Source organism: Heterocephalus glaber, unplaced genomic scaffold (assembly GCF_053883595.1).
Source record: "Heterocephalus glaber isolate CG9 unplaced genomic scaffold, H.glaber_assembly_v1.0 deba00001547, whole genome shotgun sequence".
Taxonomy (NCBI): domain Eukaryota; kingdom Metazoa; phylum Chordata; class Mammalia; order Rodentia; family Bathyergidae; genus Heterocephalus; species Heterocephalus glaber.
The window spans coordinates 1,283,808-1,300,169 of NW_028258340.1; the positions used below are offsets into that span (position 1 = coordinate 1,283,808).

General features: G+C 40.8%; 1 protein-coding gene and 1 long non-coding RNA gene across 36 annotated transcripts in view; one reads left to right on the forward strand and one right to left on the reverse strand.

Annotated features, from left to right (window-relative positions):
- Jade3 (jade family PHD finger 3) overlaps positions 1–15,256 on the reverse strand; it is a 150,633-nt gene extending 135,377 nt beyond the window's left edge. For 5 of the 34 annotated variants that reach the window (XM_087189958.1, XM_087189951.1, XM_087189954.1 and 2 more), the window contains exons 1-3: positions 15,179–15,256; positions 14,771–14,838; positions 14,556–14,628 (exon numbers count right to left, since the gene is read on the reverse strand). The gene's annotated coding sequence lies outside the window, so the exon portion shown is untranslated. The other 29 variants (XM_087189959.1, XM_087189952.1, XM_087189947.1 and 26 more) reach the window with 18 other exon arrangements.
- Positions 14,415–16,362, forward strand: part of LOC110347057 (uncharacterized) — a 45,655-nt gene continuing 43,707 nt past the window's right edge. For both annotated transcript variants that reach the window (XR_002391415.2, XR_015442455.1), the window contains exon 1: positions 14,415–14,746. This is a non-coding gene — a long non-coding RNA (uncharacterized LOC110347057). The remainder of the gene's footprint in view (positions 14,747–16,362) is intronic.

Sequence of the window (16,362 nt, forward strand, 5' to 3'; positions counted from 1 at the left end):
AGTATAAATAATTTAAAGAGCAAAGTGAAAGAGAAATAATAGCAAACATGAAGATAGACTTTGTAGAGATGGGAAGGGATACGGGGATAGGAGATGGGAGGAAGGGGAGGGGAAGTAAAAAGATCAGGATGTGATATGTATATGTACCAATTCTCCATGATGAATGTATTTATTATGAATTGCAAACATATGCTAAGACAAAAATGAATAAAATATAAGACTTAAATCACAGATGGCTCAAATCAGAGGGTGCTGAGAAATCAGGCCTCATTATTGTCAATAGTTAGCCTTTTAAGAAAAAAGTGTAGGGACTGGGGATGTAGCTCAGTAATAGAGTGCATACTTAACTTGTGAAAGGCCTTGGGTTAAATCTCTTATCACCAAAAAAAATTTAAGTGTAAAAATAAGGTTGTGTGAGCATAGAAACTGCTTATTTTGTGGGGAGGTAGGTAGATTTATACTTGAAGAATGCCTTTCCTGGGGCTTGGTATATAGACAGTAAGCATTCAATAAGTGTTACTTGATTTTGAGCTACTTTTTGTAGTTTCTTGTATGAAATATGGCAACACACTCAATTTTTGTTGAATATGGTAGAGCAAGTCAAGCCATAAAAACTGGGTATCTGGTCCAACCTTTGGGTATTATACAGAATTCTTACACATCTATGCTCCTAAACTTATCACCACAAAGGAGAACTTTAATAATTTTCCCCACATGATTTGAGGACTTGCCTACCAAACATACCACACTTAAAGATTCCTTAATTTTTCTGTTTAAATTACGTAAATGTTTCTGACAAAAAAAGGTTCTATTAAACATGAGATAACATATTCAGAATGCCATACATTGCTCAGTATTTTACCCTTAATATGTAATTTATTTCATATAATGAACCTATGCTATCTTCATTTTGTAAATGAGGAAACTAAGACACAAAGAAGTTAGTTAAAATTACTCAAGGTTTTAGGAACAGTAAAAGAAGCAGGATTCAAACATAGGTCTCTGTTACTCTATTCCAGTGACGGGGAACCTTGTAGATCTTTCAATGATAACAAATAGCCGGCTGCGGCACATGTGCCATAGGTTTGCCACCACTGCTCTATGTACTCTAGCATCTAAGTTCTAGCTAACTAGTTACTACTAATGGCAGTATAATTCTAGCAATCTCACTCCTAGGTATTTATCCTAGAAAAATACAAACATGCACACAAATATTTGGATATGAATTTTATAGCAGCTCATATATGAACTTTTATAGCAACTTTACTCATAATCACCAAAAACTACAAACTCAAATGCCCTTCAATGTTGAATGATTAAACTGTGATATATCTGTAAAATGGAATACAGTACTATTAAGCAATAAAAAGGAATAAACTATTGATATACACAACTTGGATGATGTGAGCTCTCATTATAAAAATGACAAAACTTTAGTGATAGAGCAAAAAATCAGTGGCTGCCAGGGGTTGAAGTAGGAAGAGACTGTGACTAAAAAGCTAGCACAAAGGAGTTTTTTTGGGGGGGTACCTCTTCTGTACCTTAACTGTAGTGGTGGTTACACGATTTTTATATGTATTAAAATCCAGAAACCCATATACAACCAAAAATTTATATTCTATTGCATGAATTTTTTTAAAAAAAATCAATGGGTCATCTTTTTAGTCAGTACTATTTTCTGTACTTCCTATTTACTATACATATTTCCTTTAAATTATACCTATCACTAACAACAGGACTTAAGAATTAAAATAGTTACACTATAATGTGAAACCAAGCAGCATTATCAAGCCACACAATCCAAACTGAATGATGGCACAGTTATCTCTATAATATTTCTTAAAAGTTAAACAGGTGGATGTGGTGGCCACTCTAGAGGCTGAAGCAGGAGGATTGCAAGTTTAAGCTCAGCCTAGATAATTTAGCAATATAGTGAGATCTTGTCTCAAACTTAAAAATTAAAAATGGGGGGGCTGGGGATTTAGCTCGGTGGTTTCGCCACCTGCTGCGCAAGTGCAAGGACTAGAGTTCAATTCCCCGGTACCAAAAAAACCCCAAAACAAACCACTGAAAATGGGCTAGGGATATAGCTTAGTATGAAAGCCCTGAGTTCAATCCCAGTAATAAAAAAGTTAAATAAACGTAGGTGCTTATTCCCTTAAAAATAAAAGTATTCCACTAAATTATTAGATAGCATTATATACCATGCAGCAATTTGAATAGTAATTAAAAAAAGTAATCAAAATTAACCCCAGGAAGGAGGATGTGAAAGAATAAGGATGTCAAAAATTATGGCTCTTTTTATAATTTTTTAATTTTTACTAAAATACATTCATGTATCACTAGTATAATTTAAAATATAATTACTAAAATAATTTTAAAAGTCTTTCTAGATTGAAATGGAGCTATTTTTTAAGTTGCAATATCCTTCCTTCCACTGCCCTTAAAGATCACTTATTTTACTTAGCAGGTCAGGCTTGTATTCTACTCAAAACCTAGTGTCTTGCCCATATGATGGGGGTACTCAACCAATGTTTGCTCAATTGAATTGCACCTGGCAACATGGGGGAAAATAAGACAAACACATGATCACGAACAAAACCTATAATCTAGATAGACTAAATCATGGTCTAATTTTGAATGAGGCAATTACTAAGTGTTAATAGTGTGATCAAAAATTACAAAAGCATACACAAAATTTTGGAAGACAGGAAGAGAAACATCACATACTGCTGATGGTGTAGATGTTTTTAAAGCCTAAAACAGGCAGAACCAAAACCAAAATTAAATATTCCTGGATCCCTAACAGGAAAGACATAAAATTCAAGGATATAAGGAAAAGAGAAAGGAGAAAAACTAATCAGTAGTGAGTTTCTGTGTCATATACTGCATTGGACAGTTATATAGACTAAAACTTACTTTAGGACTCAAGGTTTCAGCTTGGACATATAGAAAGGTAACTACTTTTCTTGAATCTTTCAGAGAACTGAGGTGACAGGACAAACCATTATCCTGATATCTGGAGAGATAGGAAACTGCAGGGAGACACAGGTCTGAGCATATAAACCTGTAGAAAGATTAAGCTAGAAATTCTGACAAATTACTAGAGGCCAGACTGTGAAGTTCCTGGGTTCCACATAGGGAAATTCTCTCCCTACTCTCTCATAAACTTTTCCTACAGCAATCCTGCCAGGCTCTCACAGTAAGGACCAGGGAAAACCTCAGCAAAAGCTCCCATGGTGGTGCTGGCTGGCTGAGGAAAACAGCACTCACTGTGAAACTCAGCCTAGACTCCCTTCCTTTTATAGCCAGTACAGAACAAAAGGCTTAATCTTCAGGAGGACGACTTAAAACCCATGTACTGAGAACACTTGTGGATACTCATGCAGCTGGGGAAAAGAAATGGTAGAGGGTGTTAACCCCTAGAGGAGAAACAGGAAATCCTGTCAGGGACATACTCAGTATCTGCCCAATCTCAGGCTTAATCAGATCATCATAGAGCTCCCTTTTCCCCCACCAACCACTACCTAGCAAACCAGCTATCTAGTTAGTAACAGTGGAATACAACTGAGAGAGCTTTAAAAGACAGCTTTTGGGATGCAGCACAAAGGAAAAAACCCAAAGCCAAGCAAGAGTTAAAATGAAGTCAATCACCAGGGAAATCTCTTTTGCCCATAGAAAAACCAAACATCAAGCACAGGCCAACTCCTGACTAGATTTAACACAAATCTCCACACTAAATGCCTACCGGAAAAGAACTTACTTTCTTCTCTAAACATATCAAACATTTTCCTCAGCACCTCTTGCCCACGTTCAGCTTCCAGCAGTCTTATGAGCCATAACAAAATACAAGAAAATACTCCAAGTGATGAAGTAATCATCAGATCCAAACTCAGTAAAACACAGACACCAGGACTATCAAAAATGAAATAAGAATTATAATTTATAAAGACCCTAATGGAAAAAACAAAAATATGAAAGAGCAGACAGACAACTTCAGCAAAAAAAGGAACCTATAAGAAAGAATCAAATGGAAATACTAGAAATAAAGAAAACAGTAAAAAAAAAAACAAACCCATAATGCCCTCCAACAGTACACTCCATGAAGGCAAGAAAAGAAATCAGTGAGCTTCAAGATCATATTTTTTGAACTGGTCAATAAAAATTTTTAAAAAGAGACAAAAGAGAAGAAAAAATAAAGCGTAGCATTTAAGAACTGTGAGGCAACAGCAAACAGTACTAACAAACTTCTAATTGGAATCTTACGAGGAGGAAAAAAAGAATGGGGCAGAAGAATTATTTGAGAAAATGGCTGAGAACTTTGTAAAATTAGTGACAGACAACAAGCAATAGATATAAGAACTTCAGAGAATATCGAGCAGGATAAATATAGAAAAAAATTTTAAAGCCACACCTAGCATATAACATTCAAACTGCTGAAAATTAAAGACAAAAAGAAACTCTTGAAGTAGCCAGAGGGGGAAAATACATATTAGCTATATGGAAAAAGAGTAAGAACTACAGTACAGTTTCTTATCAGAAACCATCACAAAATGTCCCTCAAAATTGGGGGAAAATGAAACCTTTCTCATGTAAATAAATAGAATTCACTGGCATCAGACCTGCCCTAAAAAATGTTAAAGGAAACTAGAATTAATAAAAGAAATAAAGAACACTGGAAAAAATAAATGAGGGCAGAACATAATCTTTTATTTTGAAAAATGCTTGAAAAGCCAATTTCCCATATATCAGCCAGGGGGCCAATCTTGTAAGCAGGTCTTCTAAAAATCCTCAAGACTCCTAGATTAACTGCTTAGTGTATGACAGGGTATGAAACGAATAAAAACCCCAAACTCTACAGTCAACATTATACTTAATGTTGAGAGATGGAATGCTTCTCACGATTGAGACAAGTGCTCCCCTCTCGTTACTACAATGCTAAAAAAGAAGAAAAGGCCAGGGTACTCTTATTATCTGATTTCAAGATTAACTATAAAGCCATAGTAATCAAGGTAGTGTGTTAGGGCTGAGTGTAGCTCAGTGATACAACACTTGCCTAGGATGCACAAGGCCCTGTGTTCCATCCCCAACAATGAAGAAAAAAAAAAAAGAAGGGAGGGAGGAAAGGTGTCAATGGAAAAATGACAGGCTCACAGATTAATGCTTCACAGAGCCCAGAATAAATGTACAAGTGCAAAGGCAATTCTATGGAAAAAGGATATTCTCTTTAACAGACGGTGCTGGAACAACTGAAGATCCACACAGAAGAATGAACCTTAACACATAAATCACATTCATGCCTAGGGAGAATACTGAATAGTAGAGTTGCTCTGTAAGACACCTTGGCAGTTTCTGCCAAAAAAAAAAAAAAGACCCACCAACTCTAAGTACTTAAGCAAATGAAATGAAAACTACACAATGCTAATTTTTACCACAACTTTATTCATAATTTTTTGAAAAACTGGAAAGAACTAAAGTTTCTTTCAATAGGTGAATGAACAAAGCATACATACAATGGAATATTAGTGATAAGAAGTTCCAGGCTATTAGTCCACATAATACGGATAAATCAAGTAAAATAAGTCAGACCAAAAAAAGCTACATATTATGATTCCACACATATGGCATCCTTGAAAAGGCAAGACTATAGTCAAAAATTCAAGGTTAGGGGGCTGGGGATTTAGCTCAGTGGTTCCAGCGCCTGCCTGGCAAGTGCAAGGTTTCAAGTTCGATCCCCAATACCAAAACAAACAAAAAAATCAAGGTTAGTTGTCGGGAGCAATGCTACATAATTTTAGGGAAAAATCATTTGGTTAGCTTAATTCTCCTGCCTACAGCCTAGCTATGGAATTCCGAGACATAATTCCATTTTGGCCTCCGGTCACAACTGAGACCTCAATGATCTGGTGATGCTGTGATTCTCCAGGACAAGAAACATCCTGGGAGCTGAAAACAACCTGGGAGGAACAAACATCTACTCAGTTCCTCCTTGTTCTTGGATTGTCACATCTTGTTTACGCAGGATGTACTGAACTCTCTGCAAGTCATTTGTTACATTTGTTTCTCCGATGTACTGAACAAAACGTGCGTAAGCTGGGGGCTTTCATCTTTGCCGCCCAGAGCAGCACTGATCAGACCCAAAGCTCAGCTTCTTCTCGGTCTCATTTTTCTACCTTTCCTCTAATTTGCCTTGTGCTGCCATGGCTTGCAGGAGACTAGGACTTACTGCAGAGGTTCTAGTAATGTCCCCTTTCCTTGTTCCCTACAGTTAGTGACAGAGCATAAGCTTAGCACAAGGAAGACTCTGGGCTCAATCCCCAGCACCACCAAAAAAAAAAAATCAGAAGTACACCATAATGAGGCATTTCTAAGGAAAAAAAAACTGATTGAATATTTTTTTGAACAGGATTAACTTTGACTAGGTCAACTGGGGAAGGAGCCCATGAAAGTCCACACCACCATCACCACATATCATCACTTAAAAAAAATAAACATGGATTTAATTTTTGAAAGAAATACATTCATACAGCTTAAAATTCAAATGGTACACATAAACATTTATACAATGATGTCTTCCCTCCTATCCTCTACCCCCAGCCACGCAAGCCTCAAAACTATAAAAACTATCAGTGTCTTGAATCTTTCCACAAATATTTTGACTATGTAAGCAAATTATCCATATATTGTCCTCATTCACTATTTTACACAAATAGTATACAATACACATTCTATTTCTTGCTTTTTGTCACCTCTGTACACAATATCAAGATAACACTTCACTGTCTAAGAAAGCCTTGAGTGACACTTAAGGTAAGATTAATCTTTTGCTATTGTAAATGATACTTAATTAACATGCAGGTATTTGTTGAGTAAATTCCTGAAAGTTGTTTTTGGGGTCAAATTATGTGTTCATAAAATTTTTTTTTTCTGGTACTAGAGATTGAACTCAGGACCTTGTGCTACATCCCCAGCCCTTTTATAAATTCTGATGGCTCTTTCGAAGTCACTGACTTTTAAAATGTCAGGAATTTTTCATTTCTTTACTCTTTTTTTGTTTGTTTTGTTTTGTTTTTTGGTACCGGGGATTGAACTCGGGACCTTGCACTTGTAAGGCAGGTGCTGGAACCACTGAGCTAAATCCCTGGCTTCATTTCTAACTTTTGTCCTAGGAGTTGTGAAGAAAAGCTAAGATGCTATCACCAAATAATTTTCTGGAAAAATATATACCTCTAAGATGTATAAAATGAGTCTTATACTCAGTTTCCCACCTGCGCTTTGTAGGGTCCAGTTACATTTTTATGTAATACATTTCAGGACTCAAGCTGTTGTAAAGTCTATGTTAGTTATATGAAGAATGTTACCTCTGATATCTTCCTGAGCAAAGGTCAAAAGCTGATGCTCCAAATTGGTGGTTCCTGGCCACTCACTGCAACCACAGATAGATAAATCTTGGTCAAATAAAACATCTACGAAGACTTTTATGCCCTTATTGGACTACCCAAATAAGAATTTTTCTCTTAAAGAAAAAATAATAAAACACATAAAGGTTTCAAGGAGAACTTGCAAATGTTTCATTTCTTAGGTGGTAGTAGATCCCCAAGTAAGTCTTTTTGCTTAACTACAAAACCTAATATACAGTCTAGTACACTAGGGTTTTCTTTTTTATGATTTTATTTTTAAAAATTAATTTTATTGGTACATTTTAAGTATACAATATAACGACATTCATTATTAGAAATTTGTACCTTTACGTAATCTATCTTGGTTCTTTTTCCCCATTCCCCTGCCTTCCCTTCAACCCCTCCACTCCTATTTACAAAGACTTTATTTCTATTTTTTCATATTAATTCCATCCCCTTTCCTTTCCCCTACCCCTCCCACTTCCCCTTTGCCCCTTTTCTTCCTATTTCACATTATTTTACCTTTTAGTCCTTTACACTTTCAGTTTCTCACACCAGAGAAACTATTTTACACTAGAGTTTTCTAATAAAGCTTGAACAAGGATTGAGAAAACCCAGGGGCTCCTTTGATAATAGCTATACCAGATCAGTGAGCTGTTGAGCCACTCAAGAATACCTACATCCCAAACTACACTGTCTCCCTTTGGTTTCTTCCCAAAACAGCACTGTTCTACTTTATATCCAGTACAAAAGAAGATATTACTAATGGTACAATCATATTAATCTTTAGAATATACTATATTCTTGTTTAACAAGATTTATCGAAAGAGCGAACTTCATTACTAGTTATTATGCACTACTGCAGCAATGGCCCCCAATTTTTTTGCATTTCCTTATATCCACACCCTCAAATGTTCCTTTTCCACAATGACTCTGGGCTAGATCATTGAAGCACTTGTGTGGTTTGGCTAGCTCATGGATGCACTTGTGTGATTTATCAAATGTGACACAAGCAGACACTTGAAAAGTGCTTGTGCACTGGTGCTTTTGCTCACTTGCTACTCCTTGAGACGTTGAGAACATGTTAACAAGTCAGCTGAAGGAGAGACCATGTAGAATGGAGATAAGTAAAGTTTAGGGCTTCCTACCTAGACCAAGCAGCCTGTCAACTACCAAATACATGAATGAGGCCATCCTATATCATCCAGATACCAACTTAACCACCCTCTTCTCCCAAAAAATCTAATTAACACAAGCTATTTAAAAGTAAATGCTTGTGGCCCAGTACATATGCCAAGGGAAAGAGAACACTGATTTTCTTCCTGTGCAGTTTACTCTGTACATAAGAAACAGATTCAAACATAAATCCTTCAGTACCTGAATAAAAATAAATTATTGAAAATTTCTTGTCTTTCCAGATTCTCACAAATGTGCTATCACAGATGGTGTGCACATGCGTACATGCACACACATACACACAACAAGAAAGACAAATTTCCATTCAGTCATTGAAGTATCTTTATCATTATATATTTAAACAAGGCATACTCAACAGTTCCATTTCGAACACTGAACAACAACCCATGTTTCCAGGAATTACTTTTTCTCCCAATTCAAATTTTTTACTTCTTTGCAAGGACTTAGCAAAAGCTAAAAGCTCCCTTAATGTGGTCTAAAAACTATCAGATACACATGAGTCCAATTAAACTTCTTTCTAGCAGCATTCTGAAGGACAGGCTTCTTCCTGCACCACAACAACTATTTTTTAAGCTATGTACATGGTGGACAGTAAAAACTGCTTAAGACCTACACATTTGGGCCAAAAACATTGCCTATATTACATCACAAGATGAGACACTGAAATAGTAACTTTCTTTTTTTTGGTACCAGGGATAGAATTCAGGACCTTGCACTTGCAAAGCAGGCGGCAGAACCACTGAGCTAAATGCCCGGCCCAGAAGTAACTTTCTTGTATCATTTTTGTTTAGGCTTCACTAGAAGCTTTTCTGGATTAAACACAAAAACGTACACATGTGTACATGTACCACATGTATGGGCATGCACATACCATGTGCTTCGAGAAAGTGGAAAACACCTTCCAGCAACCTACTGTTCTTGGAATAAAACATAAACTGCTTAATGAGGTCCCATAAGGCCCTGTCAATCTTCCTCTGCCTACCTCATCTCTCTTTCCCCAGATCCTAGCCAAACCTCTGTGGATCCTTTCCACACCTCTTTCCCACCTCAGTGTCCTCACAACACCTGTTGTTTCCTCTGCCTGGTAATCTTTTTTTCTCTAACTTTTTACCTTGCTTATTCTTGCTCATTCTTGAGGCTCCAAGGGCACCTTGCTGTATCTCTCACAAGAGGAATTCAACCTTTTTGCTGTGACCTTGGGCAAGTTACCCCTGCTTCACCTTTCTAAGCCTTACACTTCAATTAGACATTTATTTGCAGAAAAAAACAGAAATAACCCCCTCGAATCCCACATTAATACCTAATTAATTCTTCTAATCTTATTTCTCCACATACTGAAGTTTTCTAGGGGTAGATGAAATGAATGCTTACAGAGCAACTAATATCTCAATTATTTCTCACTACCACCTGAGAAATGTGACTTGACAGATGAAGAAACTAAAACACAGAGAAGAAACTGGTCAAGATCAAGGGGTACAGACAGAATTTAAATCCAATTTAGCCTGATGTCACAACCTGTGAGGGATCTAAGACACAATAAGCTTCCCTACCTCATGAACCTTGTCTTCTAAGAGCAGTACGCCTCAGAGAAGATGGATGAACCCCTTCAGCAGAACATTCTTCCCACTGTGAGAAGTATCTCCACTTTCCACATTCATTCATTATTTATTTGTACTGGGGATCGAACCCAGGGCATTCTACTATTGAGATACACTCCTACCCTTTTTGAGACAGGGTCTAAGTTGCCCAGGCTAGCATTGAACTTGTGATCCTCCTGCCTCAGCCTCCTGAGTAGCTGGGATTACAGGCACAAGCCACCACACCTGGCTTCTTTTACCTCTTATACCCCTAGCAAACAGAAGATACTCAATACATGTTTGCTGAATGATTTAAATAACAATGTTGGCTGCAAAGTTGAGTAGTGAATTTTCATAGCAATATTAAAATTTGGTATAGTTAGGAACAAATTCGACAAGAATGGTGAGAAAAGGGGGGTGGTGTCCTCTTTAAACACTTCTACAATTGACAATGATTTCTATATCTAGCACCAGAAAATTCCACATAATTTACAGATGTGTGCTTCATAGCTATTGGTAGACTTTACCTCTGGGGCCTTGCCCGAACACCAATGTTCTGCCATATCCAGTGGCTGTATCTGAGACACTTCTGACAGAATGGCCTTGACAAATGCCGATCACTCAGTGGTTACTCTCAAATGATTTGGAAAAAACAGAACAAATGATAAAGCAAATGAAAGCAACCCACTGATAACTGGTGACCTTGGGTAAAAGGAATAGTTTTTTGTACCAATCTTGCAACATTTTTATAACTATAATTTTTTATCAAAATTAAGTTTTTTAAATCTAAAAAAGGATAATATTAATAAGTTTCTCAAGAGATTCCAGCATACAAGGTCTAGTGCCTTGACTAAGTTGGTACTATATTCTCTTCTTACCCGTTCCAAAAACACTCCAGGCTCAGGTTGTCCTTGCCTATCAACCAATACTGGGGGGGGGGGGGAAGAGTTCTTTGGATAAAAGGATATAACCATGGCTTTGTGGTTTGGGTAGAAATTAAATTATTTGCTGCTCAAAAAATATTCATGAACTCACACGTATCTCCTATTGGCCAAAGCCCCAGTACCATTTCCCTATACTAGGCCCTTATCTTCTTCAAGGCATACCAGGGCCCCATAAGACTCTCTCGGGGCTGCCAGCCTGCCTTCACGCTTAGCCCCTCTGAGTTTTTACCTTCCTTTTCCCACACCTAGCTATAGGATCACTTTTTCCCAGGACCCTTCTTTCTTGGTCTCCCCCAACAGAAGCACAAAGGCAGTTCTGATGGTTAAGAGTATTACTGCTACCGTCTATGGAAAGACCTACAGGGAAAGGCAAAAATAATATGGGAAAGTCACAAAGATTCCAGAAAACAGAAAACTCAAAGCACTAGTTACTTATTCTGTAATGACAACTTGCTAGCACCTTCTTATTCATTCATTACTTCCAACCACTTATCCTAGATCCTTCCCACCCTACATACCAGAATGGTTCAGCTTTTCCAGTCACTGTACTCAAGTGTCTCCATTTCAGGAGTACCAAGGCTGGATGTAGGTCAGTAGTAGAATGCTAGCCTAGCATACACTGAATTCTGTGTTCAATCCCCCACCACCACACACACACACTAGGACAATGCCAGATGAGTATTACCAAACACCCACCACTTATGTATAAAGTGAAGCAAGTAAAGGGCTTTTATTAATCATCCCCTGATGAGAGATTTTCTTAATGTGAACTAGCACCTAACAACTATCTTCCTTAGCTTCTGTTCTGTGTAAGCTACATGAGGAGGTAAGCACATTATGTTCCATGACAATATTTAATCTCAATTTTAGCCTGGATTTCTATGCCCCTGCCAGGCTTCTAAGAGCCCACTGTAATGTCATGTCTTCACAAACACTTGATGTTTTATGCTTCCTGCCCCCCCCCCAAATACTTGCTCAGTTCTAGCCAGACCTCAAAGTAAAAGAGAAGAGATGGCTATTTGTTATGGTTTTGGTGGAACACAACAGAGGGGGTAAAAAGAATTATTAAACGAGAATATACTAAACCTACAAACTGTCAACATCCTTTGTTCTTTAACTTTCACCAACTCATACATCTCAGCTATGCTGACTGTCCAGCACCACCATTTTCTCCAGCCCTGGGAACCTCCTCTACCAGCCAGAAGGGTGGTCACAAGTACCCTGAAGGAGGCTTCTGGCTTCCAGCTGATCACAAACAACAAACACTTCAAGGACTGGGAGGTCTTTCTTCACTTTTGCCCTACCTGTGACCAAGATTCACACCGCACGGCCAATCTAGCCATGTGGCCCAGAAAAAGTGGGAGACAAATTGTGGATTCTAGAATTGGAATACTGCGTATTACAGAACTGACTAGGTAGAACATGCAAGGGACTGTTTCAAGAAAACAATACTGGACTGAGTTCTTCTCTAGCAAACAAAAGTATGAACAGCAGAACTGAAAAAAAAGGTGGCAATGATGGTAGCTAACATCACTGAAACCTTAATATATGCTGGCCAGTGAGAAGCACTTTCCAAAGATCTCAGGTAATCTTTGATGAGAGGATATTATCCTTTTAGAGTTCCAACACAATACTTGGAGCTCACTTACTTTATTTATTTTATTGGTACCGGGGATCGAACTCGGGACCTTGCGTTTTGGAGGCAGGCGGCAGAACCACTGAGCTAAATCCCCCACCCAGGAGCTCACTTTAAATGAAAGAGAAGGGCCCGGGATTTAGCTCAGTGGTGTCACTACCTGCCTTGAAATTGCAAGGTCCTGGAGTTCGATCCCCGGTAGCCCCCCCCCCCCCCCAAGGGAGAATGAAGCCAGCGATTTAGCTGAGCAGCGCCTCGTCTGCCTGGCAAGCACAAGGTCCTGAGTTAAGATTCCTGGTACAAAAAAGAAAAGAAAACAAAATGATATGGAGGTAGAATACTAGGCTAAACAAAAAAGAAAAATCTTTTTTCACTTGTCTGGAGATTGAACTCATGATAGTATAAAAGCATGAGAACTACACTACTGAAAGGAAATGAAGACTGAGATCTACATTCTGTCTACAGATGTTATAAAAAATATTAAACTAAATAAAAACACACCACTTTCAGGCCCACTCTTCTCTCACCACCCCCAAAACCCCAAATCCCAGGCTGACAAGAAGTGGTTGAAGGGAAGGTATTTTAAGAAACCTACTCTGGGAAAGTAGATTCTGGTTTACTTAAACTAAGCGATTAAGTTGTGTAACCAGTTTTTACCTAAATTTTGTTCCATTCCTCTCTGAGTTTAGAGAGCAGTAGTTACCTTTATTAATTAGACTGAATACAGGGAATGAGGTCGCCTTTCCCTCCAGGCCACTAGAAGCACTGTCAACAGTTTTGATTTCTTATACAATCAGACCTCGGAGGGGCGGGGACCAGGATCTCGTGCTCAGCTTCTTAGGTAAACGCATCACAGGGTGGGGAAAGCCCTCTTGCACTTCTAAGGGTATGGATTTCTTTGCAACTCAGAAGCCAAAGGAGCGGCCAAACAAGTTTTTCGCCAAAAGCCTAGGAGCTACATGTGTACCAGGGCTGCACTGCGATACAACCTTTTAAACATGCTTCCACAGACCGCGTTAAGGTCACTCACTCGAGATCCTGCCGCCTCCCTTTCCTCCTCACAATAAATGCAGGTTGCCTTGTACAATTTAAAGCCAGACTTGGCCTAAGCAATGGCTCTGCTACGAAAAGTGGGAGAAAAAGACTGGAAGTTTAATACGTGTGTGTGTGTGTGTGTGTGTACTCCACAGCGCAAGGAACAAAAAGAGCTCAAGAGTTAGTGAAAAGTTAAAAACTCTGCCTTGCCTGGCGGTGGGAAAATTTCCCCATAACTTGCAAAGCCGTGTAAAGTGATTTTCCCACCCTGTGGACTGCCTGGCGCTCAGTGGCTTCGGACTCACTGTATCGGAACAATGACTTGGAAGAGAAGGGAAAGTTCGCCGGTCCGCTGGGCGCCCGCGCTCCCGCTCCGCCGGCACCCAGGCTTCCCGGGGGCGTCTCGCCTCTCCCCGCAACTCCTCGACTCCAGTCCGTCTCTCTCCCGGCACTCGGTTCTTCCCGCCCCCTAACGCCAAACAGGCAAGGCGCGCCGTGGCTCCCCACTGCATCCAGCCCCAGGAAGCCCACAGAGCAAGCACTCCCGCCACAGGTCTGGCCCCTCGAGCCCCGACACCACGCCGAGGACAGGGAGGGAGGGTGCGCGGAGAGGGAGCACCGGAGGGAACAGCCGCAACAGTTATGGCGCTCAATTCCTTCCCCTTGCAGCCCGAGAAAGGCAGCTCGGCTCGCGCGTCTGCCCCCGCCCCCATCTGGAGCAACCCGGCACTGCCCCAGCCGGTAGAGGGGCCGCCAGGCACTTTACCTCAGCCCACACACGATCTGGTCCGAAGGTTCTGGAGATGCCAGAGGCGACCGCTATGTGGAGCCGGAGCGACCTGGAGCGCGGCGAGGCCGGGTCAGGACACTGCGCTCCGCGCCAACCGCTTCCCACTCCCCGGGGCCGCCACTCCCGCCGCCTAACGCGTGCGACGCGACGCTCCCAACCTCGATCGCGTGAGTCTGGCCTCCGGCGCCTACCTTCGTGCAGCTAGGTCGTGGCTCCCTCCCGGCTCCACACTGGGGCCCAGCAAGGTGCCTGGCGAGTCCTGTAGGTGTGGTAACCGACCCCTTAACCACCCGCTTTCTCCTCTTCTCTCCCTCGCACCTGCCCCCTAATCCCCTCCTTACCCCCGCCCTCTCAGCCAGGCCGCGGGATCCGTCAGGTCCGCCCCCCGCGCCTCAACAGCTCACGCCTTCGGCCCTCGCCCGCCCGGCCCGTCAGGCCTCAGCCCCGGGCAGGCAGTTGGGCGGCGGCGGCGGCAGCAGAGGCAGCGGCTGAGGCGGCGCGGAGCACTATTGTATTCCTGACACTGCGCTCCCACGCTCCGCCTCTTCCCTTTCCTTCTCACCCCACCGCTCCCTCCCTCCACAGCCAGCCGCACTCGCCTAACCCGACTGGCTCCCCGTCGTCTGCCCGCCGCGCGCTCTTCTGGCGGGCTGGGCGCAGTCGCTAAAGCCTTAGGCTCCGAAGCTCCGCCCCCTTAGACCTCCCCCACCCGTGGCGCTCGGGCTCCAGGTGGGTTCTCCTCCTCCCCCTGCCTTCCTCCCTCCCCTTCCTCCCCTCCTCCCGGCGCGCTGCCTCCCCAGGAGTCCGGCTCCTCTAGGCGTCCCAGACGCGAGGTGGAGACGCTTTGCTCCACCGAAAAGCAAATAGCTTTTCATAGCCCCTTTCAATTCTAAAGTTCTGTGAGACTTCATATATAAACCCGGCGGATGCTAGTGATTTACATCGTTTTTGTTTGAAGTACCTTTGATAATCAGCGCAAGGTGGCTGTTAGTAAAACTTTTATCCAGTTACAAGCACAAATGGTTTATGATATTTGTATGACGTTTTTACCGTCCACTTGATTAGCCTGCAATTCCCAGTTAGTCAATCAAATACTGATCCAGGTGTTGCTGTGGAGTTATTTTGGTGACAATTAAAACTCCTAATCGGTTGGTTTAAAGTAAGGGAGATTATCCTGGATAATCTGAGCGAGCCTGGCCGAATCAATTGGAAAACCTTTAAACCAGAGCTGAGGTTTTGGAGAAGCGCGCACACGTGCATGCATGTGTGCGTGTGTCTGAGAGAGAGGCAGACAGGATTATGATAGTTTTGGCCTATGCTTCTTGGGTCTAGCCTCCTCCTGATTTTTCTCTTCCAGTAGATTTTACAATAGTTTTGAATGAATGAATTTACTATTTGTTCTGGTCCTTTGGTTGAATGCTGACTGTTACAGATCTTTAGCAACAACCCTTTTTCTCTTTGGGTATGGAAATTGCCATATACAGTTACAACAAAGTCATATAGTCATTTTCATTTACATTTCTAGATAAACAGTAATGTAGGCTTTTTTGTATATTGGCTATTTTCTATATTAAAGACATAGTTCTATTTCATAATAAACAAATGTGAGTTCTAAAGTATTCCTCGTCCTTTCAGATTTACATCACTGTATTACATTTAACTTATTCTGAAATAATTACAGATTCACTCAGGGTTGTAAAAATATTACAGAGCAGTCTCATGTATGGGAACCCAGTTTCTCTCAATGGTAATATCTTACATAACTACAAAATCAAGATATTGA